This window comes from Hemicordylus capensis, chromosome 2, assembly GCF_027244095.1.
Source record: "Hemicordylus capensis ecotype Gifberg chromosome 2, rHemCap1.1.pri, whole genome shotgun sequence".
NCBI lineage: Eukaryota > Metazoa > Chordata > Lepidosauria > Squamata > Cordylidae > Hemicordylus > Hemicordylus capensis.
This window is the reverse complement of record NC_069658.1, coordinates 144524051-144551951: the sequence shown is the minus strand read 5'-3', so window position 1 is coordinate 144551951 and position 27901 is coordinate 144524051. Positions and strand designations below refer to the sequence as shown.

Below are 27901 nucleotides of genomic sequence, written 5' to 3'. Positions count from 1 at the left end.
GGCAATGTTTTTCAGAAGGACAGAGCTGCAAACAAGGATGGGAGGGGGATTAGGAAGCATTGCCCTCACACTGATTATTTATTTATTTATTTATTTATTTATTTATTACACTTTTATACTGCCCCACACTCGTGTCTCTGGGCGGTTCACAATGATAAAACAGTTAAAAACACATATAGAAACACATAGAAACAATTAAAAAACTAACAACTTAAAAATCAATCACATAATTAAAAACCTATACATTATTAAGAAGCTGGAAAAGCCCGAGTAAAAAGATGGGTTTTTAAATGTTTTTTTAAAAAATTTAAATTGCCTTTGTCATGCCACCATGGAGCAAAATCTGATCAGCTACTCTGCTGTCACACTCTGCAGACAGGAGCTCACAAGGCCTGGAAGGTGGCAGGATGGGTTGTTGCAGTGCTACTGGCCGCTCTGTGAGACAACTTGATCCAACAACAGCCAGAGGTCGAGTCCTTCCAGACACCAAAAAGATGAGTGATGTGAGAAGCTTTTGCACAAATTGTAAGTATGAACTTACTCACCCTCCACACACTCTCACAAGCTTCTATCCTACTTCCCAGGACAGTTTCACGATGTGGTGATGCTGGGTTCAGAAGCAGAGCAGGGACCTCATGCGATTTTCACATTGCCACCTGCTGGCCAGCTCTTGCTTCTCTGAGAAGAAGCAGCCCTTTCCCCCAGTCTCCAGAAAAGTAGTCATCAGTTCTGCTGTGTCCAGCTGTCCAGCCATGCACCAACCCTGAGCTTTCAGGTTGCTTCCCACCAGTCTATGGGGCCTTAGTTCAAGTGACCCTGGAAAGCTAATGGTACTGTTCTAGGGTTGAAAAACCCTTCTGGATGAGCCTGGAGTCTCCAGGAATCCACATCAGTCACCAGCAGTGGGGGCACCAGGGGAAAAAATGAAGAGAGCAAGGAAGGGGAAAAGTGCATTTATGGGTGGGCAAGCTGTGTCCCACATTTGAAACAGAAATGGAGGTGATGGGTGAGAGGGCAAGACACTTGTTTTTTTGGGTGTGTGTGTGTGTGTGCTTGCCCGCCCATGCCCCCCCTGCCCCCCAGAGCTGACCTTAATCTCCAGGAGCTGATTGACAGCAATCTTGCAGATTCTGATAGCTGATATTGGGGGTGAGGGGAGGGAATGGGAACATTCTCTAGCAATAGCTTCAGTCGGAGTTAGCAGTTCTGCACTGTTCACCTTAAACTGCATCTTGTGAATTTTTGCAGTATTTCTTTTTAGAGGTCCCAAATATGCTATTTGTATATATGTACACACCGAAGGATCCTGGTCAGTACCTATTTTTGCAGCAGGGCTACCTTGAGGAGGGAGTGGCAGATTTCATACCACCTTCTCAAAGACCCTGCTGACTAGCCTTGTTGCCATAGATGCTGCTCAGCCACATCTCTCTCTCTCTCTCTCTCTCTCTCTCTCTCTCTCTCTCTCTCTCTCTGGTGGTGGGGAGGAGGAGGCAGATGACACCTCTCAAAGGACTAGGTTTTGCCCAGGAACTGCCAGTTGCTGACTCTGGCTGCCTTCAGATGTCATACCAAACCAGAGGCAACCATGCCAAAGGTTTGGGTTTGTGGTGGTCTGAATGCAGGAAGCATCGTCACCGTCAGAACAGCAACTTGAGACTTCCTGCCACAAACCTGAATTGGTACCCTCAATTCTTCCTCAATTTTGCCGCTGAAAACTCTAGTTGGAAAGTGGTGGCTTGTTGTCCAAAGACTGCCAGTTTTTGGAACTGGAATTGAGTATAGGAAGCTCTTCCCCATCTCTGGTTGGCTGCTGCGGCTGTCCTTCATGAGAAGGAAGAAGCTTAAGCAGCCAGTTCCTCCCCACTTTCAGGCTCCCAGACTCCACTTCGGGATCATCTGAGAGCGCAGCAGGGAGAATGGGGCCAAGCCGTGGGTCCTTTGGACCCATGGTTTCCTGTTATGTGTGAAGGTGGCCTTAGTTTGACAAGACAAAAGTCCCGCGGTGCTGTAAACTTATTTATTTGAGCCCAACGCGTTTCAGCCAAAGCCGTCTTCAGGAGAAAAATCTTATCCAATGTAATACTGGTTTTTTTTTTTTTTTTTTTTAAAAACACCCTTCTTCAAAAACAGGAAACAATATCTACCAAAGTTGATGGAGCACATTTGCTGCTATCTTACTAATGTCACCAAGATATTATTTCCTGTTTTTGAAGGAAGGCTTTTTTAACAGGATTGCATTGGACAAGATTTTGCCCCGAAGAAGGCTTCGGCTGAAACGCGTTGGGTTCAAATAAATGTTTACAGCACCGTGGGACTTTTGTCTCTTCATTTGCAACTGTATTTGGTGCTTCTTGTTTTTCTTCACCTTAGTTTGACAAGGTCTGCTGGATTCAGATTTAAGCCAGCCTGACATTTCTCCTTCCTGAGGCCTCTGCATGTTTTATTAAATCACCACAGCAGTGCAAAGAAGTCCAGGGGTGGGCACGTAATCCCGGATTTGTATCCTCATTCTGTCTTTTCCTTGTTCTGGGTCATAACTTTCCTTAAACATAGCAAAAGAATGCTTGCTTTGTGAGAAGCAGTTCTGGTATGACAGGTGCACCATTTGCTTCTCATCAACCATGCAGAAGGTGGAGACAAAGAAAAGTCACTTAAATGAAATTGCAAACATTACACCGTTTAATAAATTTCATCTTGATGATCTGTTTTAGATAGAAAGTACACAGTTCTGCTTCATGAAAAGCTAGTTAAACTCTCACAGTCCACTGTCTGCTTTGAAATAACTAGAATACCTATGAATGGAAGAATAAAAATAGAAAGATGGTGGTCCCCTGTTCTCCAAAGGGTTCCCAGTCAAAAAGACAATACCTTCATGCCTCTTCTCCTATGAATTGAACAACACCTGACACCCAGGCAATCATAATGTAGAGATAAGTGGCGGAGAAAGCTTTTCCCTGACTAGTATGGGAGGGAAGTCAGAAAAAGAAGTGGCAACCCTAATGTGTCTCAGCCCCAAATCTAGAGTTATAAATGAATATAATGTTGGACAACTATGAGCACCACTGTTCTAACTGGTGAACTTTCTGTGCTGTTAATAGCATCAAAGCAGGCAAACAAGCAACTGGTGAAATATTTCTGATCATTGCATGTCCACCAACATTCACCTGCTGAATCTCTTGCAGCTGTTAAAGGCAAGGAAAGCAAGGCCGTACAAAATGTGGCAAAGCTACCAAGTGCTCAGGTTTTGGTTTCAAATCTCCACTGGTATGTTTCCCAGACTATGGGAAACACCTATATCAGGCAGCAGCGATATAGGAAGATGCTGAAAGGCATCATCTTATACTGCGCAGGAGGAGGCAATGGTAAACCTCTCCTGTATTCTACCAAAGACAACCACAGGGCTCTGTGGGTGCCGGGAGTCATCACCGACTCGACAGCACAACTTTACTTTACAGAAAAGCTGCCTGGTGACAATTCCTAATACTCTCTCTGCATTATGGCAGGAGTCACCAGATGGCACTGTTCACACATCATTTTACAAATTCTGTTTCTTTCCTTGCAAGTGGCTATTTGAAGAGTTAGGAGTATATTGGCAACTTGGCTTTTATATTATTTAGCTTTTATATCTATTTATTTATAAAACTTACTAGTAGGCAGGACGTAGCTAGGAAAGAGGGGGCCCTAGAGGAGAGGGTGTTCCTAGGGGGTGTCGCTAGGGGAGAGGGGGCCCGTGTTCCCCCCTCTCCCTGGCAGCCCCGCAGAGTGAGGGAGATAATGAAGAAAATAGGGAGGAGTGGAGCTGGGGGACTCTCAGGAACTGGGGGCCCCAGGTTCTTTGAACCCATCTGCTAAATTATAGCTACACCCCTGCAGTGGGTGAGGTCTGTTGTTGACTGGGCAAAGTCGTTTTGTGTAGATTACACTGATAGAGATATTAAATATATATAATAGAATTATATTATAAAAGAACGGTTCTACATTTGTAGGATTTTAACCTCAAACATGATTCATTTAATTGAATAATTACCATAGATGGTAAATTTGAATCACAGTAAATTTGAATCTGAGAATGAACTGCTACTTTTGGGCATGATTGTGTTTTTGAATTACTGATCTGATTAATGAGTGTTAAAAATCTGTTGAGAACAATAACAGTTAAAATCTGCTTCAGAATTCCTTCTAAAATTTTTTTTAAAAATCAAATCTTTCCCCCAGTATGTTCCAGTGTAAAAAGTAGTGCATTCAGCTAATTTCAGTGGCAGGATTGTTCATGCAAAATTTGGTATCTATACAGTAGTTAATGAGGAAGCATGATGTTCAGAATTTCTTCTAAAAATATAAAATATATATTTTCACCGAGTATATTACAGTGTAAAAAGCAGCACATTCAGCTAATTTCAGTGGCAGTGTTGTATGCAAAATTTGGTATGTGTGTAGATCATCGGGAAGTATGACTTTATTTTGCACAAATTCTTCAAAGCATATAATAGATATACCCCCTTTTCAAAGACTGGCTCAGGTGTTGAACAAATAAAACATCAATACAATTACAGTATGTGTTATCAGAGATTTCCATAGACTGTGTGACTCTGGGAGCTAGACCACATTCCTTGGGACTGCAGTCTGATTGGACATCCCCTGCAAAGCTGGGATAATAATACTGGCCATAATACGTAGCATAGTCTCAATGTGCATGCATGCACAGTGCAGGAAGCTCTGTATCATTGACTTACAGTCTATTCAGCAACTGATAACTGCACTATCAAGTGTGTATTTGAATGTGAATAAGTTCTCACAGATAGAACAGCAAAGGTAGCACTTTCATATCATTGAATTCATAAAGCGATGTCCAGAAGCAGTGCTGGTAGCCTGCCTGTAGAACACCTTAGCTGGGAGATCCACAGGGCTCCATCTTTGGCATCATTTAAAAGGACCCTGAAACACACCTCTTCCCCAGAGATCCTTTGGCTGATCCTGATTTAGCCTGAACAGTTTTAGTTCCACCACACAGCCTGCTTTTTAGTGAATGTGTTTTATTTTTCTAGCTTTCTACTGTGGTTGATGTTAATAATTGTTTTATATATGACTTTTAAAAAATATAAGCTGCCTTGTGAGGCATTGTGCCTGACAGGTGGGGTAAGAGAGGCTGAGATTAGCTGGTGTAATCATAATTTGCTCCCCACATTTGCATAGAGCTGCAGTGAAATGTATATGCAAATGATATCATTTTAATATTGGTAGTGGTGTGGTTGCCACTTTTTCTAGCAGCATGCTCCTATGCCTTGAACAGCAGACTGTCACTCAGACAAGAGATGAAGCTTTTCCTTCCATGGAGAGAAGGAGTGGGAAAAGATTCACCTGCTAATTGTTCTAGGCACAGAAGCAAGATCATTAAAAAGGTGGCAACTCTTGTTGGTGGGTTGAGACTTTTAATAACTCACCTTTCCCACTTCCCTTTAAAAGTACATAACATTCAAAGGTCAGTGAATTGATGTGATCATGTTCCCCTGACAAAACAGAAGAGCTACTCAACCTTCTGAAAAGGTTATTCTTCCTCAGCCTGTGGAAGGAGTCATGTCTGTGCTGCTTCACAAAACCCTTAGTCTTTAAGAAAAAATGCTATTAAAATAACACTTAATGACCTTTACCGTTCTGGCACTGTGTGTACATTTTAGCACCAGTGGACAAATATGAATGAACAGCTTTTCTGGAAGAATGTGGGAGCTTGACTCGACAAGGAGTGTGTGTGTGAGAGAGATTGTCACATCTTGCCAAAGGTGGGAACAACCACAAAGCGATAGCGTGTCATATTCAGAGTGTTCCCAAGAGTGTGATTTGCATCCCTGCCAGCGACGATGAGGAAACTCTAGATGGATTAATCTGGATTTGAAACATGGGTGAATATGGGATCTGAGATTTAACTTTCCCATGGTTCACCAAGCCTTGAGCCTGCCTTTTACAGAACCAGGCCTTTGGTCCATCTAGTTAAAGTGTGCCGTCTCGTCGGTGTCGACTCCTGGCAACCACAGAACCCTGTGGTTTTCTTTGGTAGAATACAGGAGGGGTTTACTATTGCCATCTCCCATGCAGTATGAGCTGATGCCTTTCAGCATCTTCCTATATCACTGTTGCCCGATAGAGGTGTTTCTCATAGTCTGGGAAACACACCAGTGGGGATTTGAACCGGCAACTCCTGGCTTGCTAGTCCAGTCATTTCCCCGCTGCGCCATGAGGTGGCTTTAGGTCAGTATTATCTACACTGACTGACAGGTAGCAGCTCTCCAGGGTTTCATATGGGATCTTTAACAGCCTTACCAGGAGATGATGGGGATTGAACCTGGGTCCTCCTGCATGCCAAACATGTGCTCTGAGCCACAGTCTAGGGCTGGCCCATCTATGCAGTAACTTGAAGTGAGCTGCGAAAGTGGAGAATTTGGGGGGGGGGCAGTGAGTTTGGGGGCATTCTGCTGTTCTGCTTGCACTGTTGCTGGTGTTGTTGCTGCTGAAAAGAGGAGAGGAAGGTTTACCTCAGTGGTGTAGTCACCACTGGACAAGCGGGAACACGGGACAAAGGGGAACCATGGTGCTCCCCTGCCCCTCCGGCCAGAACAATGTGCTTGCTGGCGCGGAGCATGAGGCGTGGCCTTCCCAGCTGGTGAATGAATGGCCAGCTGGGTGCTTTCTTCCTGAGGGAGATAAAGAAAGTAAGCACCCAGCTGGCAATGAAACGAGAAAGAGCAGGAGAGGGGCCGTGTGGCCCTCCTTTTGGGTGCTGGCTGCTCCTCCTGTTTCTGATGTCAGACACAGGAGATGTGGCTGGGGCACACACATGCAATGGGGCGGGGGGGGGGAGAAGCTGCCAGTTTAGAGCCCTCCTCAGATAAGCACTGGACCGAAGAAGAGCAGTGAGCTTGGCTAAGGAATCTGTCAGCACGGGGGAAGGGACAGACAGTAGAGATGTGCACGAATCAGATCTTGTGATTCAATTTGAGCTCAAGTCGAAATGCAAAGTCCTCGAATCAATTAGTCAAAAGCGCTGGCTGTTTTGATGAATCAGCCTCTAATCACTCAAATCAATTTGAGTGATTCAAGCACCACTTTTTTTCTGGGGAGAGCTGGTCTACCAATTGTGGTTGGTGGGTAGACCAGCCCTCCATCCTGGACTGTTAGTGAAACTGTCCCAGGGTGATTGGTGAACACCCCACCACAATTGTTAGACCGGCTCTCCCCAGAAAAAATGGTGCTCAAATCACTCAAATCATTTTGAGTCAATCAGGGTCGATTCAGTCTGAACTCGAATTATGCCCGTTATTCTAAGGCTGAATTGATTAGAGTTTGAATCACCCCGATCCGAGCTCGAATAAATTCCACTGAAATTTATTTGCACATCTCTAATAGCTAGTACACTTTGGCTTCCCCTTTACCTAGGTACAACATATGCCATTTTAGAACAACTGAATAGGACTCTTTCCCCTGTACTCATGCGATGATGGCAAATCAGCTTCAGCCACACGAGGAGAATTGTATTAGTCTCTTCAATGCAATGCTGCCAGGGCAGGCCCACCAATGAGTCATGGTGAGATGACAAGCCTTAGGCACTGGGTTGGACAAGGTGGAGGTATTAGTCCCAGTTAAAAGGCAGGGAGCTCAGGGAGAGCAGGGACCATGACAAGGAGTGGCAGTGGAGCGTGCCACAATCACCACCACAAGGTGAGGAGGAGGGGAATGGTGTGTGTGTGAAAACGAGTGGAGCAATGAGGGGATCGCCTCTTGTGGGAAGGAGGAGAAGAGTCTGTTGGGACAGTGGGAGAGGGATTCCTCCACAGTGCACTTTGTACCCCACAAGAATGGTGGTGGGACAGTGATTTACCAGGCTGCTGCAGGGCTTGGGCTGGTCCTGAACTTTGCACATGTTTACACAGAATTAAGTCCCACTGTGTTCAATGGGGCTTACTCCTAGGTAAGCGTGCCTACGATGGCAGCTGTAGTCAGTCATTTTGTTTTGGATTTTCTACTTCTTTCCTACTGGGTGCTTCCAGATGAGGTGTTTACTCTGCAATCACAACACTTTGTTCATTCGGTTTTTATGATGCATCTGCACAATTGTGTGAACAAACTATTGTTATCCTGTGTTATCCCCATGCTGCTTCCTTCTCTTTTCAGACCTCAGAAAATCTGATGTTTTTGGAAAGAATGGAACAACTCTGCAGTCTCTCCAATCAGGTGCAGATGCCCAAGTGCTATTCTCTCTCTCGAGCCACCATGCCTTTACATTTCCCCACCTAAGTACACCTTCACCATTACAGGTCTGCTTACCACCAGCAGAGGCGTATCTAGGGAAAATAGCGCCTAGGGCAAGCACTGAAATTGCGCCCCCTGTCCAAACATCTGACACCCATCTTTCAGATAACTTTACCATAATATCAGCTGAAAAGTACAAGTCAAGCTCGTTAATCTTTTAATCTTTCAAAAACTATTTAACAGTGGATGTAGCCAGACCAAAAAATGCTGGAAAACTACCAATTTCAGTATGCTGGGGCTCATTAAATACCCAAATACTATGTGGAGCTGTACTTGGAAAACTAAACAGAAGTGCCTGTCTAATTCTCTACTATACACTGTAGCATCACCATTAAATAAGTTTTAAAAATAAATAGAGAATTTGACTTTTCCCAGATACTCTGAAAATAATTAAAGGATATGCAGAGTAAACTGTGTCACTGCTTGGAATATATTCTAGTCTTTCAGAAAGACAGTTAAAATGAGAGAAAGAGAGCAAGAAACTCCCAGTGGGCCTTAATACTAAGGATTTCACACTAATTCAAAGACAAACTCACAATTAATAGCCATATTATTAACACATCACATTTAACTCACTTTTCACAAGAAGCAAAATAAGAGTAAATGAATACAATCCTAGCTCATAAGCTTCAGCTCAGTATTCACAAGCCCTGATTCTCTGTACATAGTGCCAATCTGAATATGTGTACAGTGACTTATATTATATTATTTTTTTAAAAAAAATATTTCTGTACCTGTAGCTCCTTTGGGGGCTTCCTAAAGGCCAGGGGGGGGGTCTGCAAAGGTTCCCCCTCCCCCCCACTGGCCTCTAGGGCCTCACAGGGACCATTTGAGCATGTGCTGTGGCTATATATATATATATATATATATATATATATATATATGGCTGCTGAAAACAAAATGGCTGCCGTGCATGCTCAAATGGCCTCTGCGAGGTCTGGCATGGCCTAGGGCCTCACAGAGGCCATTTGAGCATGTGCGGTGGCCATTTTGTTTTCAGAGGCCATTTTTAAAAAAATAAAAATAAAAATGGCGCCCCCTTCAAGTGGCGCCCAGGGCACGTGCCCTGCCTGCCCCACCCTAGATACGCCCCTGACCACCAGGCACTATTTTTGCACTGTTTTTTAAAAAAGGTGTTTTTAATTAGCACTAAAGTGGTTTTCCACTGATTAAAAAATGGCAATAGTGCTAAAGCGGAATTGTGCTAATAAATTAAAAAGAAAGAAAGAAAGAAAGAAAGAGAAAATGGTGGGGCTAGGACTAGGAAAACAAGCTGTTGGAGGAGGGGAGAAACCCATTCTAGGAAATGATAAATGGAGAGTTGTTTCAACATGGGAGAAGCAGGAACTACTTTTAACAAAGGACAGACCTTTGTTGGTTGAAGGCTGCAATTCTTCTGTTTTAAGCACTCTTTCTGTGACTGAATTATTTATCCTGGTGTATTGGCAATGTCCTGGAACACACAGTAATGGAACAAACTGGCACCGTGCTGTTAACATACATTTCATATTCTAATCTCCCATTTTCTCCTCCCTCCTTTTGCCTTATGTGTCTTGTGTGTTTTGAATGTGAGCCTCCAGGCAGGTATTTGCCATTTGTTTTAATTTGCCATGAAACACTTAGTCAAATTTGAGTGCCATACAAATTAATCCTAATAATAATGATACTTTCACTAAATGTACTGCTAAAGCAGGCTGTCTGCTGTTACAAAACACAATGAAGCGATTCACACAAGCAGCAGAAACTGGGCTAAGGGAGCCCAGCCCAGTTTCTGCTGCTTGTGTGCAGCAAGGGGAGCTGTGTAGCTCCCGGTGGCAAGTCCACCTAAATGCCCTCCCCTTTAAATGAGGTTAACCCTGGTTTTTTTTTTGTTCGTGTGTCTGCTGCAGCTGCTTGCACAATATTGCATGTGAATAATCCCCCCACCTCCGCCACCAGGTAGAGAGGTGGAAACCAGGTGTACTTGAAAGCACTGCTGATGTCAATGGTAAAAATAAGTAAAGCTCAGACCACATTCGGCATCATGTAATAATGAACTCAATATAAACACTGGATCGGTGAGAATCTTAACTCTGGTGAAAGCTCTCCATGTTATTCTTATTTTAAAGGGAATTTTCTGAGATGTAGGAATATAGGATGCATACAAAGTGCAATGTGAAACTGAGAAGGAAATGAGGATGAGGATGGCTCCATAAAGTTGAGCACAGCTTGAGAAACATTTTGGTGGTTTTAAATAGCAAGCAAGAAGTTGCCAGTTTGAATCTCTGCTGGTTTGTTTCCCAGACTATGGGAAACAACTGCCCTGAGCCATTTTTGGAAGGGCAGTATAGAAATTGAATTAATAATAATAATAATAATAATAATAATAATAAAAATAAACACCAATATCGGGCAGCAGCAATATAGGAAGGTGCTGAAAGGCATCATCTCATACTGTGTGGGAGATGGCAATGGTAAACCCCTCCTGTATTCTACCAAGAAAACCACATGACTCTGTAGTTGCCAGGAGTTGACACTGACTTGATGGCGCAACTTTATGATATGGAGCTAGTTATCCACAGAATAACTAGCAAATTGCCAAGGAAAATGTGGTGCAGTTCTGGCAATTTATTATATGTTATGTTTGTTATATATTTTACATCAAACTTCAGTACCCCTCACTTTTTTTAGCCAGCTTACCAATGTCCAGACATACTCATTCCTGCAATGGAAAATATTAAAATGCTATTGCAGAACACAGTCATACCAAAACAATATTTCAAAACAGTATAAGACCAAGTGCCAATCAGTAATGGAAACAAACCAGGAAACAAACCAGAATATTATATGGATCACAATCCAAAGGCCTGCCTAAATAAAAAGGTTTCTGTCAGCTTCTGGAAATTTATCGGAGAGCAGACTGGTCTGACAGACCTCTCTTCACAGAAAGTTCCAGAAAGAGAGTCCTGCAACAGAAAAAGTCTGCTTGTTCTAGTCAGCCATCTCTCTTCTGAAAGCATGGGTATAATTTGGAGCAGGAGCTGATCGGGTGTTATGACCTCATAGAGCAGGGCAGCATGGAGGAGGCATTCCATATCATACTCCAGCTCTAGACTGATCAAATTAAAACCAGCATTTTGGACTGAGTCTAGAAACAAACTGGGAGGCAATGCAGGCTTTGCAGTCCAGAAGCCTCTTAGGAACATAGGAAAATAGGAAGCTGCCATATACTGAGTCAGACCATTGGTCTATCTAGCTCAATACTGTCTTCACAGACTGACAGTGGCTTCTCCAAGGCTGCAGGCAGGAGTCTCTCTCAGTCCTATCTTGGAGAAGCCAGGGAGGGAACTTGAAACCTTCTGCTCTTCCCAGAGCAGCTCCATCCCCTCAGCGGAATATCTTACTTACAGTGCTCACACTTCTAGTCTCCCATTCATATGTAACCAGGGTGGACCCTGCTTAGCTAAGGGGACAAATCATGCTTGCTACCACAAGACCAGCTCTCCTCTACAACAATCATCCTAATTTGAGTCAGATGCTGGCAAACCTGGGTTGGATGCTTAGGTGAACCAGTGCCAATCTCCCAAGCCCTGGATGTCTGAAAGTGGGTAACCCTGAATCTGTCCTTTTATCTTAACCCAGGTTAGGGGGTCAGATGAGTTCTGTAGCCCTGGTTTCCTGCTCATGTATCCTCCCGCATCCAACTCTGCCACTTGGTCAGAGCCCCTTCCGTCTAGGTACCACAGAGCTCTGTGGCTAATGTAGACATCCTGGAAGGGTTGTGCTGCCCTGTGGAGGATTCTCAGTGCTTCCAAAGCAGGAGCATCCCCAGTAGTGAGCTGTCCGGCAAGAAGTGATGTCACTTGGACTGGCCCTGCCCATGCACATAGACCTCGCCAACCACTCCTTGGCAGAGTAAAGGGCCAGGGACCCCAAGTATGGCAGGAAGCACATGTGAAGAGAAGGAAGGCACAGAAACTGGGTGGGCCAGGTGTACCTATTCAGATATGCCACCCTAACCTGGGTGCCTTGCTACTCCCATGCCCCACTGCATTGAGGTTTAGGTGCTCTGCGGAGGAGATGCACCCAGAGGCGCACCTAGATAATTTCAAGGTCTGGACTAGGGATGAGCATGAGCTTGTTTGGTGTTTCCTTTTTCAAGTGCCGAACCGGCTCGAATGCTGGTATTTGAGCTGGCTTGACAGGCAGGGAGGGGAACCTTTAAGAAGCAGGTAAGGAACTCCTTACCTGCTCGCCTTGCTGCTTTTGCCCCCCCTGGCGCGTGTTTTAAAAACAGCCATGCCATGCAGGGCCAGATTAAGCTAGTGTGGGGCCTGTAGCATATGTTATGAAGGGGCCCCAAATTACAAAAAAAGCGCATAAATATTAAAACATAAATTATTTACTTGCATACTAAAGTAATTCAATTTTTTCATTTGCCTAGTGCCCCACCACCAACCACCCCATGCCTCCACGCAGCTGAGCCAGCCAGTCAACAAACTTTGCAAAACACACACACACACACACACACACACACACACACTTTTGTGACTCCTGACCATGGGTTCTCCTTTGGAGTTATTTTCACAAAGAGAAAGGGGGTGGGGAACAAAACTCTGAATGTTTAAATTAAAAGGTTCTCAGGAATTCTGTACTTTGAGAAATCTGAACCTATTAGCAATTTTGGCACACAACAGTGGATGTTTGATTCCAATGTGTGCAGAACATATTGGATCCCAGCAGCCATCACATTAAAAGGGCCATTTGACAATATTAAGAATATATGTTTAACCTCTTGTGCAAGCCTGACAGGAAAGCAGATGTATATTTAAAACAGTTGATGCATTGCAAATGAATGCGATTATGATGAGGTGCATTAGCAACTTCCATGAAAACAGAAGTATCCAAAAGACAATCTTTTGGCAGGAGGCACAGCCTCTTTCAATCTAAATTACACTAACATGCTTACTATTAAAAGGAGGAAATGCACAAATCATTCAGTGCAACCCTAAGCATGTTTACTCAGAAGTAAGTCCCACTGAACTCAATGAGCCTTACTCTCTAGTAAGTGTGCTTAGGTTTGCAGCCTCCGTTTATCTTTGGACAATTTCAACGGGCATCCCAATGTAAAGCTAATGAAGTTGGCAACGCAGCAGTAGTTATTTCAGTTCTAGAGGAGAGGAAAGGAGCTCACCTTAAATTTGGCAGCCAGTTCCTTGAAAAGCAATGATCACAAATTCCCTCCCAACAGCACTAGATACTAAAGGAGGATATAAGTGACCTTACCCAACAAGACGGTAATATAATCTCCCTCCAAGCTCCCCTTAATTGATCCACTAAACTTTGAGACTCCTCTTGCCGCGCATCTGAGTTACGTCCAGCTTTCTTTTTCCTCTTAAAGGTACACATTCTTATTGTTTATCTTTACCCTCTCCCAGTCAGTCGGAAAACACTGGCAACATTCAACTAGCATCTTCTTTAGCTTCCTTTCTTCCACCCGGCATAAGTTAGTTGTTTTTTTTAATCTAAACTGCTTTTATTTCTTTTACTCTCTCTGTGTGTATGTTTTTAAAAACTTTTACATTTTAAACAAATAAAGACCAACTCCCTGGCGATTAAGTTATCTTTGAGACCCCTTTGCAACCTATCTGTTCCTATTGTTGTTCTTACTGCTCCCTCCACTTAACATAATAGATAACCCAATCAACACCATGGTGCCAGGAAGACTTTGCTTAAATGCCCTCAAGCAAGGCGAAAGAATGGGCAGCAGCATGCAATGAGGAGAATCAGAGAGCACCAATTAGAGATCAAAAGAAGGGGCAGACGTTCAAGCCAGGCATGCGGGGCCTGAGAAAACGCAGGGTCCGTAGCAAATGCTACATTTGCTACTATGTTAATCCGCCCCTGATGCCATGTGCGCGCTGATGCCACGTGGGGCTGCAGGAAGCCGCACAGCAGCCTTGTGCAGCTGTTTCTAAAACAAGCACCGCCAGGGTGAACAAGTAAAGAGCTCCTTACTCTTATTTTAAAGGTGCCCCTCGCCACCCCACAAGGGAGTGCACAAACATCTCATGCATGAACATCCCTAGTCTGGACCTAATGGCATAATGGGGCCCCCTTGTTACAGGACCCGGAGCAGACGTGAGGGCATGTATGGTGCTTCTCCTGTTAAGAAATCTCTGTATATGCTCAGAGGCTCTCTTGTCCTTGATATTTGTTCATGCCTTCCCTCTTACTGTATGTCCAAGCTGGAGAAAACTTTATGTGATTAACTTCACCTGATTAACTGCCCCCCCCAACACTAATGAGTATGACTTCAAAGCTCTTTTTAAATATATGGCAACCTAAAATTATGAAAAAATATCTGTTTTTACAAGGAACTCCTGCTAACTTGGCAAAGAGACACCTTTTAATGTGGTGTTTCTCTTTATTGAGCAGGGGGAGATTAACTGGCCATATCCACCCCCAGCACAGTACTTCCAGTGACTGTTGCTGGTGCCTATCTTATGTTTCTTTTTAGATTGTGAGCCCTTTGGGGACAGGGATCCATCTTATTTATTTATTATTTCTCTGTGTAAACCACCCTGAGCCATTCTTGGAAGGGCGGTACAGAAATCAATCAATCAAACAAACAAACAAACAAACAAACAAACAAGAAAGAAATTGAAGTTTAGTACCCCTCACATACAAGACCAGCCAGCTTTAAAAACACAATAAAAGAAACAAGTCCTGTCTTATTCATGTCTCAAGCCTATTGCTGGGTCAAGGAGCTCATCAACTTTTGACAAAGAAAACAATTAGCACCTTTAAGATGCACAGAGGACAAGTGAGCTACTTTGCAAACGGCTTGCAGGCAAACGTTTTGTTTCTTTCATATTCATTGAGAATGTTGATTTTAAACAGTGGGCTTCTGGCTGAATAGCTGCTCCTAAGAACACCAGGAACGTCCCCACACATCGCTGCCAGCTCTCAGGGTAAACGTTGAGCGAAGCCACTTTGAATTACACTCGAGACATGAGGGAAGCAGCCCCTCCCCTCTGCTCTCCGGTTTTCTTTTGGGGCAGGTTCACATTGCATTCCTCTGTGTTTCCCGTCTAGCTAATGGGGAAAGGGAGAGCGAGAGTGAGAGAGAGCAAGAGAGCGAGTGAGTGTTTGGGAGCGCCATGGGGAGGAACACAATAAGGCTATTCTCACGACTGCAGGAAACCGGGCTAAGGGAGCCCAGCCCACTTTCCTGCAGTTATGGGAACTGCCAGGAGCTATGCGGCTCCCAGTGGTTACCCCTCTTAAGTCCCCCTCGCTTAAACAAGATTGTAAACTGCCCTGAGCTATTTTAGAAGGGTGGTATAGAAATAGAATAAATAAATAATAAATTAGCAGAGCGAGCGCTCCGCTAACCCGCTTGACTGATCATGTGCAGCCATGATGCAGCTCCACGCCACAGCAACACACGAGTAGACCCCCGACCGGGAGGCTACAAGCAGCCTCCTGGCCTTGGGGGTCTCGCCAGGATGCCCTATGCACTTGGACGGGGCATTCTGGATCTCCGCCAACCCTACCAACTCCGTGACTGAGCTGGTAGCTGTGTGGGTGGCCGATCCGGCGGTCCAGGGACGGCTCCCTGCTCATCTGCGGGGAGAGCGGGGTAACTGCTCTCCCCGCAGAGCCCGGTATGGCTCTCCACAGTGCTCGTGTGGAGAGCCTCAAGGTTGCCTTCAAAACCTCATGTCCTAGACCGGGAGCATTTGTATACACTAACAGATTTCTTCCCTTTCCCCCAACATGTGTGTGGTGTGACTAACATTGTTCACAAAAGTCAGCTTGAGCATACACAGAGGTTTTGCAACTAGAACTTTCAAAGAGTTTGCTGTCTGAAAACTGGTTTTTCCACTCTCCGCAGCTCGCCAAGGCAGTTCTATTTGCATTCCTAAAGAGTGCTTTCCTCTTGTCACGTTGAGGATTATGTCAATTCTCTTCTAGTCAGTGCCTCTCCTTGGCATTTGCTGAGGTGTTTTAAGAAAAACTTGACTAGAACCAGGATTTTCAAAACCTGGAAATATAGCGAGACAAGGTAGAATTTGGAAGACAGGGTATTCTCACAATTGCCCAAAAGTGGGCTAAGGGAGCCTATCCCGCTAAGGGAGCCTATCCCACTTTTGGGTGATCATATGCTACAACAGGAGCTGTGCGGCTCCCAGCAGCAAACCTCGCTAAGTACCCCTCCCCTTAGACGAGGTTAACGGAGCAAGCACTACGCTAACCTCATCCTTTTGCTCATATTTTGCTCATGTGCTCACACGGGGCATCCTGGAACTTCCAGGGGCCATGTGGCTCCCGATCCCCACAGCCCCCATCGGCTCCGTGATGGAGCTGGCAGTCATATGGGTGGCCAATCTGGCCGCCCAGGGCTTCATTCTGATCGTCTGTGGGCTAAGCCTGCTCTCCCCGCGGACCCAGAAGAAGCTCTTCTCACTGATCGCGAGAAGAGCTTCAAAGCCCGATTTGTGTGGAGGGTGCTTCCAAAGATCTTGAATGGACTTTGGGGTATGTCTGGCCAGTGTGTGAGCACACACTCTCTCTTCTGAAGGAGATTTGGGGTAACAGCCCTGTGTGGAAATGCTCCAGGAGTTCGCTAAGAGTTGACACTGACTTGATGGCACTTAACCAACCAACCAACCAACCAACCAACCAACCAACCAACCAACCAAGAACACCACTAGATGCATCTGCAAGTTACCAGTCTTAGCTATGAGGAGCTCCTCACGGAACTGCCAGGCGTAAAGGCAGCACTGGGCATAGAGAGAACATTGGGGAGGAGGGAGAACAGGGTGCACTCCATCTGGTCATTTACCATGGTGCTGGGACCCCAGGGGAGCACATGGGTGCCTGATGGCAGTTGTAGTACAACCTCCCCTGCTGCCTACACAGGGCAGTGCTGTCCAATGGGCAGAATTTGCAAGCACATCCCCCAAGCAGACCAAGGAAAGCTGATCTTGTGGTAGCAAGCATGAATTGTCCCCTTTTCTAAGCAGGGCTTTATTTGGTTTGCATTTGAATGGGAGACTACATGTCAGCGCTGTAAGATAATCCCCTTTAGGGTTGTGGCTGCTCTGTGAAGAGCAGCTGCATGCTTGCATGCAGAAGGTTCCAATTTTCCTCCTGGGCATCTCCAAGATGGGGCTGAGAGAGACTCCTGCCTGCAGCTTTGGAGAAGCTGCTGCCAGTCTATGTAGACAATACCGAGCTAGATGGATCAAGGGTCTGACTCAGTTTGAAGCTTCCTGTGTTCTTATGTTCCTTCCCTGCAGCCGCCCACCCAGGGCAATGTTTCCCAATGGGCAGAGCCTGTAAGCACATCCAGCCCCAGACCCCGAGGCCACAGGGCGATGATCAGTGGACTGGACACCTGGACGTAGCTGGACGGGTGGCTGTGCCTCCTTGTCGCTGCCTGTGCAGCTGCGTCTGGGAGCTGCCCCCATTCCTAGGCATCCTAGGAATGGGGGCAGTAGGTAAGCAGGGCTGCAGGTGAGCAGGGCTTCCTGTGCTGTGTTGACAGACTGACTCCACTGCGCCCTTGGCCTGTAGTACTGTGGAGCAGCCATCAATGGGAGAGAGGGGGTGGGTCTTTAGATTGGTCAAGGAGGGAAGGGGAAGGGAGTGTCCTGTGGGTGGGGAAGGGGGAAGGCAGGATAGGAGAGTCTTGGGGGTGGGCAGGGGGAAGGGAAGGGTCCTCTGGCTGGGGAAGGCAAGTGGGAAGGGGGGGGGTGTCCTTTGCTCTTTCATCCAAACTTCAATAGCAAAGGCATCAGCCTCCTTCCAAAAATCAGCATTGTATGGATATGGAAAAGTTATTGGGGGAGAAGGCATTGTGCTGGCCATGGTGGATGTTGAATGAACTGGCAAGGCATCCATCTATGTGCAGGGGCAGCATGGGTGCAAGAGATCAACATGGATGAGCTGGTGCCCCAGGCTACCCTTGGAGGCCACAGTGGATGATGAGGGAAGGGCGGTTTCCAATAGGGTTGCTTGGGGGTGTGGGCCAGCACCAACCCTGGTTCTGTGCCAATGGCCCTACTCCCGCAGCATGCAGGCCAACAGGTGCATCCTAGGGGGCCCTCGGGGATTGCCCTTGCCTAATCTCACCTGGATGTGGTGTGTGTGTGTGTGTGGAGTCTGATTGGACTAATGGGCTGCCTGACCAGTGACAGTGCTTCCCGCCTTCCCAGCTGCCCCTGTCCTGTGAGCAGGGCTGGCTCATTGTGAAGTCATTGTGGAGTCCGTGGCCTCTTTTGCTGCCAGGGATGCAAGTAAGGGGTTCAGGGCTGTCTCCAGGGGCTGCACCTATCAGCATGTCAGCATGCTGCGGGGCGGGACTGCATCATCCCAAGGTGTGCCTCTATTGCCCAAGGATACATGGCATGGCGGTGTGGGTCACGTGACCCTTCTTGCCCAATCATGGGGAAGCTGCTGATACCATGAGGTGTTGCGATACATATCGGTATAGCAGGGGCATTCCGGGAGGACCTTCTGCAGCAGAGCGGGACTTGCTGCTCCTGATTCCAGGCATGGCCGGTGCACTGACGCTGATCATTTCCTTGGTGGAGTCACTAACCCTAAATGCACTGGTGCTTGTTCATTACCAAGTCTCTATGTGCCTACCCTCCTACCAAACTCGAAATGATCATGTGCAAGGCCCTCAAGTGTTACCTGCTGTGGATGGCCAGTTCCATTCAAACGTCTGGCTGCCACGTTCTGGACTAGCTGCCCTTTCAAAACTGCCTTCAGAGAGAGCCGCAATGAGATAGGGTTACCAGCCACCAAGAATTTAGTTCAGTATCAGGCATTTAGACAAATAAACCAGTTATTTTGTGCCAAAGTGTGGATACGTGTGTATTATAAATCTGGCCTGTAGGCAGCCTAAATGTTGGTGGGGGGCAAATTTGCTGGTCCTCAAAAGCCTCAAGTGCAAGCAATTCAGTTATTTAAAAATAATTGGTCTGTTAAAAAGGGGGGGGGGATATGGGGGGGCAGGCCTGCCTTAGGTCCCCCAGCAACAGATCTGTTAAAAGTTGTTTTGTTGACCTCACATCCTGATTAGCCTCCACCCCCTGACTCTTGAAGAATCCACTAGGCTCCACTGCCTGGCCCACCAAATCCCACTTCCTGACAGGTCAGAAACTGCCCCTGGCTCCACCCACTGACCGGGTACTTAAAAGAAACACCTCAAGCTGGCAGAACGACATGGAAAACACATTACACTGGTTCAGTCTGATTCTATTCTTTCTAGATTCTACTCCAGGGCCAAAATGGGAAAGAGAGAAAAACAAAGCACAGAATGGACAGTTTCACTGCAGCTCTAAAATATGCCTGCTTGGCTGAGTACAGTCACAATGCTTTTAATTTCTTGGATAAATCTCCCATTGCTTTTCTTTGTTCCTCATTTACTGTGAGAGCCTATCCAGTTCCGTGCACCGCTTCCAAGTGATGGATGATAATTCTTTTAATTGCATTTTCATTCACTCAAGCAAGGCTTTTAGTGGGGCTTTGTGCAAAAGTGAGTCATTATTCAGACATACCATTAAAAAGGAGGAGAAAGAAGAGCTTTGTCATTCACACCACCAGGTCTCTCTACTCATACTACAGCTTGCAGAAGAAATCTTTCCAGCCTACTGCTTTGCAAATGATGAGACTTTCACACCTAAATCTATGTTTGCCTTTTCTGAGCTATTAATGTGAATTGAATGCATACGCTGGAATTCAGAGATGTGCCAAACCCCCCCCCCCCCACCGAGCAATTTCTCTTGTTTTAACCAAACAGGTGCCTCACCCCTGCTTTCTTGCCTTGAAATTCCTTGGATGTTCCTCTGAGCAATAACTTCCAAATTTGTCATGAAATGGTACTTTTGGCAAAATTGGGTGGCAACCAGTGGTGGCACCAGAGAAAAAACTGAGCATGGGCACAGAAGGGGCAAAGTGCTTTTCTGGGTGGGCGAGCTGTGTCATCGGAACATAGGAATCTGCTTTATATTGAGTCAAACGATTGGTCCATCTAGCTCAGTATCGTCTACACCAGGGCTGCTCAACTTCAGCCCTCCTGCAGATGTTGGCCTATAGTTCACATAACCCCTATTTATTGGCCACTGTGGCTGGGGATTATGGGAACTGTAGTTCAAAAACAGTGGATGGGGGGAGTCTACGTTTAGCAGGCCTGCTCTACACAGACTGGCAGTGGCTTCTCTAAGGTTGCAGGCAGGAGTCTCTCTCAGCCCTATCTGGAGATGCCAGGGAGGGAACTTGGTATCTTCTTGCTCTTCCTAGAGTGGCCCCATCCCCTATGGGGAATATCTTACAGTGCTCACATGTAGTCTCCAATTCAAATGCAAGCCAGGGAAGACCTTGCTTATCAAAGAGGACAATTCATGCTTGCTACCAAAGAGATGATAGTATATTTCACATTAACACTCTCTCATCCTGAACATATTTTCACTGGTGGCAACTCCAGTCAGAAAGCCTGTTTGTTTTAAAAGTAGCCTGCTTTTCATGCGGCATTCGCAAGTGATGGGTTCCAGATCAGTAGTCCCTCTAACTTTTTTCATCTCTGTGTGGAATAAGTTTTATTCTGGGCAGCAGTAACTAGGCACTGTGTGCACACATGCATTCAGAGTGGGGCCTTCCTAATTCAGCCTGAGCGGGATCTAAAACTAACTGAACGGACATCAGAAAATCTGTGAGCATGCACACATGTGCATGCCTTAGAGGGAACAGTGTTCCAGATTAAGCAACAACATGCTTTGAACCCCTCCCTCCCTCCCTCCCTTACACATTTCTTGTGCAATAAATTTGCTCTAGATGATCCAGATGTCTTCAGGTTGCACTTCATTTAGGGATATGTTCCCCAGCACTGAATCCATAACATGCTTTCTGTTGGAAATATCACATTCTCTGCCCCATAGATTATTGCTAAACTGATGGACACATGGAAGATGGTTGCATGATTGCCATGCATGCCTATTGACCAGTGACACATTTCCTCCTCTACTGGCTGGGGGTGGGGTGAGCTGCTCTAGTGGTAGCGAGCATGAAGTGCCCCCTTACTAAACAGGATCTACCTTGGTTTGCATTTGGATGGGAGAGCGCTCTAAGATATTTCCCTTAGGGGATGGGGCCATAGCTCAGTGGAAGAACATCTGCATGCTTACATGCCTAAGGTTTCGGGTTCCCTCCCGGGCATCTCCAGGTAGGCGGAGAGACACTCCTGCCTGAAACCTTGGAGAGCCACTGCTGAGCTAGATAGACCAGTGGTCTGACTTGGTAGAAGGCAGCTTCCTATATTGTTAACTGGCAGAGTTGTACAGTATAGGGTTGTGCAGGTGCAGGGAGTTATTCACACGTGCCTTGCTGAAGAGCAAATCTGCTTGCAGCAGATCTGCAAGATGTTTAATTTGGGGATTAGATGGGACGGTCCACATGGGGTCGGCTCCTCTCTGCAATCCCTGCAACCTTTCCCCTTGTTCCTACAGCTTGCTCTGGGTCTTTTCTCCAACTGATCACAGGTGAGAGACCTTTCGGTGGTTGTTGTTAGTTTGACAGAGGGAGCAAGAGGGAATGTGTGCAGAGTAAAATTGGCGACAGATGTCTCTGGAGAGGAATGTGTCCCTCGAGAGTGGGGAATGGGAGGCAATGTGACACTTCGCTAGGCACCTGTTCGTTACTGCTGCTGCCGCTGCTTCTGGGCTGCCCCCCTCCCTGTGGGAATGAACCACAGCACCTTCTTGCCGGAAGAGCAGGCACTGGAGGGTTAAGAAGCAGTCATCCCAGGTGGCTTGTCATGGAGAGAAGGGGCTGCTGAAATTCACTGAAGCTTTTGTGCAGCTTTCTCTCTTTCTGCCTCTCTCTACCTGTGCTACTGCAAGGGAAACAGGATGAGGCTGGGGGGGGGGAGAGGAGGAGGAGGAGGAGGCTTCATGAAGGAACTTTCTGCTTGTAAGCTGAGAAGCCAGCATAGGTGTGCATCCTGGCTGGACAAAGATCTATTATTTAAAGCTCAGAGACTTTAGTGGGAAGAAGCAGCTGCTCCCCCACTCAATCTTTTGCAGAAAAATTCAATTTTCCCTGGTGTCTCCAATTCAGCCTGCCTCCCCCCTGCATGCACATTGATCACACACTGCCTAGTGATGCAGAACCAGCATCTTGCATGCTCCTCCCCTCCTCTGCTTGTTGTGTGGCGGCAGCAGATCCTCTGAGGAGGGAGGGGAGCCATTTCTCCCCTTTCCAGCCCCCTCGCTTGGCTTTCAGTTGGATTCAGACAGCGTTTTGCTCAGTGCTTGGGAGATGGGAAGTAATGATAGCTGGCACCCGATCTGAACTCTGTGTGTCCACCTCCGCACCCACCCCCGGCGCCCACAACTGCAAATCATTCAGAGCAGACAACACAGCTGTCAAACTCGCCTTCATTGTGTTGTGAAAAAAGCCAAATTACTGCCAATGGCCACTCCACACATCTTGGGGGAAGTGGTGGGGAATACCAGAAAGCTCAGCTTAAAAAAAAAAAGGTGTGGATTTTTTTTTACCCCAGACATAATTCAGGCCAAGCAAGAATGTGCAGTAATTTTTAACAGCAATTTGGGGAAAAGCAGAGTAGGGTGTGTACTAGTCCCTGACAGCCCACTGGGATGTTGGGGTAAACAAAACTAATAAGTGGACTGGCACACTCAAATCCAGAGTGGATTTGAATTAAAAGCCCTGTCTATAAAACCTACTGGCAGACTTCCCTTGGTTTCCCCTTTTCTGCGCTGGAGAGCACAACCCTATACGGTTTAAAGAAAGGTGAACAGGGTGAAAGAGGGGTGAAGCTTGGCTTCCTTGGGCCAAGATTCCTCCAAGGCAATGTGAGCAACTTATCACATTGTGATAAGACTTATCACATGTGAGAGTCTAATCACAGTTACAGAACAAGTTTAGTTGCAGTTATTGCTGCTCAAAAAGGTGCCACCAGTTATGGAATGAAGGTTTCACATACTGAGGCGCTTCACACGAGCAAAGTGAAGTGCCTCGAGGTGGTGAGCGGGGAGAGCAGGCTTAGCAGGGAGCCGTCCCTGGGTGGCCCGATTGGCCACTCACATGATTACCAGCTCCATCACAGAGCCAGTAGGGGTGGCAGGGATCGGGGGCCGCCAGGGCCCTGGAAATCCCAGGAAGCCCTGCGCAAGTGTGCATCCTGGGGAGACCCCGAGGCTGAGAGGCTTACTGTAGCCTCCTGGTCGGAGGTCTACCAGTGTGTTGCCATGCCACAGAGCTGCGCCGTGGTGGCACACGATCAATTAGACAGGGTTAGCAGAGCAGTTCTTTCCAAGGTTTGCTGCCAGGAGCTGTGTGGTTCCCATGACAGCACACGACTGTGGGAAAGTGGGCTCAGCTCCCTTAGCCCGCTTTCCTGCAGTTGTGAGAATCGCCTCACTTTTTCACACAAGGATGCTTGTTGTTGATGCTTTTTATTGTGTGAATATTCAAAATATATCCTTTTTGCCTGAGTTACTTGTTCACTGGGGTTGCCTCTCTCTCCTAAGAATTGTATGAACATACAGTCCATCCTAGGGGGTTCACCAACATTTTCTTGTTCCTACTGGATCAGGCCCAAGGCCCATTTTGTCGAGCATCCTGTCTCCCACAGTGGTCCACCAGATGCCTCTGGGGAGCCCACACAAGCACGAGATGAAGGATGTCCCCTCTGCTGCTGTTGCTCCTCTGTAGCTGGTATTGTAAGGCATTCTGCCTCTGAGCCTGGATAGATACTTACATGTACCTAGACATGTATGTCGTACCTGTTAAGTTTTTGGAGCACTTCATTCATTGGATGAAGTAGGTTCTAGCCCTTGAAAACTTATCTCACTATATATCTATATCTATATCTATATTTTTCACATTCATCAGCAAAGGAGATTCATGCCAGCAGCAAGCTTCCATGCCCATAGCCAAAATGGCTCTCAGATGCAAAGATGGATGGATGTGTATCCTTCCACTGGAAGGATGTGTATTCACATTCCCTTCCACTTGGTTATCCTTTAAGTTATATCCTTTATATATATATATCCTATATATCATTTACACACACACACACACACACACACACACACACACACACCAATATGGTGTTCTTGTACAAGGACACTGATAGATCAGAGCTGCCCAGCAATGTTTCCTTTCATAAATGGTGAAAGAAGTAATAACAGTTTCGTGGTTGTGTCTGGATAGTGGGGAGGGTGTCTGGGTAGTGCCTCTCCTGCTGTCCCATGAGATACCCTTTTCAATGAGGTCGTGATGTGGTAGATCTTCCAGTTGCTCTCCTGTCCTGGTGTCCTGGCATAAGAACGAATAAATAAAATCTCCAGGCCACAGTAAGAATGGAAAGCACTTTCATTCCAGAAGGGAACTTCCATCGCCCCTATCCTCACCCCAAAGTGAGACACCAAAAGGTGCTTTGGAGTTAGTGTTCCATCACAGTAGGTGGAGCTTCCCATTGATCTAGCATGCCGTCGTTGTTGCTCATGAACACCAGGAAGATATACATGGTTTAGAAGACAGAGAGGCTGTTCTCACGAGCAGTCGAGAGCAGACCAAGGCAGCCAAGCCCGCTCTTGGCTGCTCATGAGAAGCAGCAGGAAGCAAGTGGCTGCAGTGGCAGTGGCAAACCCGCTTGTGGAGCCCTCCTGCAAAATGAGAGCCAGTACTCTCTTAACCTCATGTTCTTGGTCATCTGCCAGCCCTGGCTGCTTGTAGCCAGGCTTGGGGGACCGCAGGGTCCCCGGCCGGCATCTGGGGAATCCCCACAATGCACCACGCACTTGCAAGTTTTGGGTGGTGGGGTGCCGCTTCCCATTCCCCGACCCTCCATGTTGCTGGCAGCTACTGGCAATCGTGTGGACGGGCAATTCGCCTGCCCAGGAAGAGAAGAGGAATCATCTGCAGGGAGATGAGTGCTAGCAGCCTCCCTCCCCAGTTTCCCTAGAGCCCTTTCTCACTGTCACGGATCATGAGAAAAGGCTCAGAAAATTACATGCAGGGGGTGGGGGGATCCCCAGGCACCAGACATGTGCACACACATGTAGCCCCGCCCCCAATTCTCTTCACTACTTGGGCACAGGTGAATGTGCCAATCGGAAGCAGGAGGTAAAGACCTCCTCTACGGTCCTGTTGGCCAGAAATGGGCAGCATGGATCAGGGGAGTTGGCTGTGTGAACAAACCAGTGTTTGAAAAACTGTAATGAAACATAATAAACCCTTATAAAAAGCAGCAATGTGAATAGCCCAAATTTACTCCTGTTTATGCTTATTTGTACTTGTATGTGCTTATATGTACTTTTTATACTTTTGTTCTAACTTATACCCCTTCTTCCCAACATAAATTCCCCAGTCTGGGAAACCTCCGTGTGTTACTGGAATTACATGAAATCATCCTTATCTCCCTTATTCGACTTCTACCTATCTGCAGCCAGATCAATAACACAATTACTACTTTTGCAGAGCAGTGCTGTCACCAAGTGGTGATTAGGGGAATCTACAATGTATTTCTTCTGTCAAGGGAGAATACTGGAGACCTGTATTTCATTTTCTAATGTCTCTGTTCAGAAATACACAGGTTGAGAAGGTAAGAAGCAAGCAGGGAGTCACCTACCGAAGCAATCATCAACAGCTCTTGCAAAAATGCAGCCTTCTGAAATATAAAAAAGCTGCTTCTGATAGCCGAAACCTACTACGCTGCATTTCCCAGACACCTCCAAAACTCCACACTTTCTCTGACCAAATTCAAACTGCACCGTGTCTGACACCTACTGAGGAAGGTGTATGAGACACATTCAAGATTGCCTTGGGATAGCCACTAACAGTCAGAAGCCTATTACTCACGAGGACCCTGTTGTTCATCACCCAGTGCCAAAACATAGGCACATTCACACAACCAACTTATATTGCTTTTACACCAATATAACCTGGTTCTAAAATACTCTCAATGTGATATTAGTCTGCTAAATTGTCGCTTCATGTTTAGCTATACTTCATTGTCATTGCATTGTATGTATTTGTAAGCCAGCTCGAGTGTAGGAGAGACAGAATAAAAAATAACGACTGATATGCAGACTATGGAAGTGTGCCTGCAGTGAATGTGCTGTATGTGTTACCGGAGAAGGGAAATTTTAAATTGATCTCCCCTTCCCTCCGAAGCTCACTGGGGCTCCCAAAACTATGTCCCTAAGGGCCATGCATCTTCATCTCAGAAGGAAGTATTGACTGTTCACACAATACTTCATCTGCCAGCTCAACCCTATGAGACAAGGAAGTGAGCACTCCATGAGTGTGCTTGCTGTTCTCCACTCCTGGCACACCAGGCTGTGGTCATCCAGACCATTCCTCTAATGTGTGCTGCAAATATTAGCATAAATATTACTATATCTGTGACATGTGTCGAAGGAGATTCAAACAAGCACTTGTGTGACTAAAGAATTGCCTCCTGGCATGCTGGGATGGGCAAAGGAATGTGCAATTTCGCAGAGCACTCACTTATTTAAAAGGTGGGGTGGGGCCCATGGACAAAGCTCTCTCATCAAAGAAGCATAGTTCAGAGGGTTCCCTGAGGAGAAATAATGACCATTAAAGGTACCTGTATTCCCGCCCCCTCCAATGAGGCCAGTAGAAGCTGGGAGGGAGAGAATGTTGATGGAGAAAATGACTCAGGGGAAAGAGTGAAACAGACCCTCACCTTTGCTGCTGCTCTAACCAACTGACAGTACTACATGGCAACCTTTCAGTAAAAACAAACCACCACAAACCCACCCATAAACAAAAGCCAGGAGAGAAACATCAGATCTCATGTGTGTTGTATTCTGTTTAGTTATCTTTTGTGTTTTGTTTGGATGTTTGTCCTGGAGGGGATCCCTAATTTATTTATTTATTTCAGAAAGGAAAAGGGAGGGGAAGGAGAAAATGGGGTTGTTGCTGAATAAAACTTTTAGTTAAATCTACATAAGTTTTCTTTGTGTGCATGAGGGAAACAGTTATAAAACTATATTCAATATGTAGTTTGGCGGCCAAACTTTGGGCCTTAGTCTGTTGTGCAGATCAAGTCTGGAGAGAAAAGGCCATTTTGCATAACAGAGGAAGATATCTGCAACATCATCACACCATAACCCAGAACATGTGAAGTGGGTTATTAATAGATTCACATTAGTCTCCTTTCTTTTGCATTATTTATTTTAATAATAAATTTATTTATTGATACATTTTACTTATTACATTTATTATTTATTTTTCTATGTAAACCGCTTTGAGTACTTTTTGTTTGAAAAATGGCATATAAATATTTGTAGTACTACTAGTAGTAATGGTTTCCATTAGCTTTCCTTAGCGAGTGTGTATTCACCAATATACAGACCTCTACTTGTCCTAGCCCTGCTCAGTCACAGATGTTCTCAGTCTATTGGGATGTACTGGCAAGCAGAATAAACTTAACCTGGGGCTACACCCACGTTGCATCCTGGAACCTGTGCCTTCTGTACCTAAGAGCTGATCTATATATTCAGAATTAGGCTTGTGCATTTCGATTTGGGTACAAAACGTTTTGTGCCTGAAA

The 27901-nt window shown here is 46.1% G+C and overlaps 1 long non-coding RNA gene across 1 annotated transcript in view; it reads left to right on the top strand.

Moving 5' to 3' along the window:
• The window catches only part of LOC128346312 (uncharacterized), a 36931-nt gene extending 9398 nt beyond the window's left edge, over window positions 1-27533 (top strand). The window contains exons 2-3 of the long non-coding RNA XR_008316893.1: window positions 376-525; window positions 25906-27533. This is a non-coding gene — a long non-coding RNA (uncharacterized LOC128346312). The remainder of the gene's footprint in view (window positions 1-375; window positions 526-25905) is intronic.
• Window positions 27534-27901: the final 368 nt, after the last annotated feature.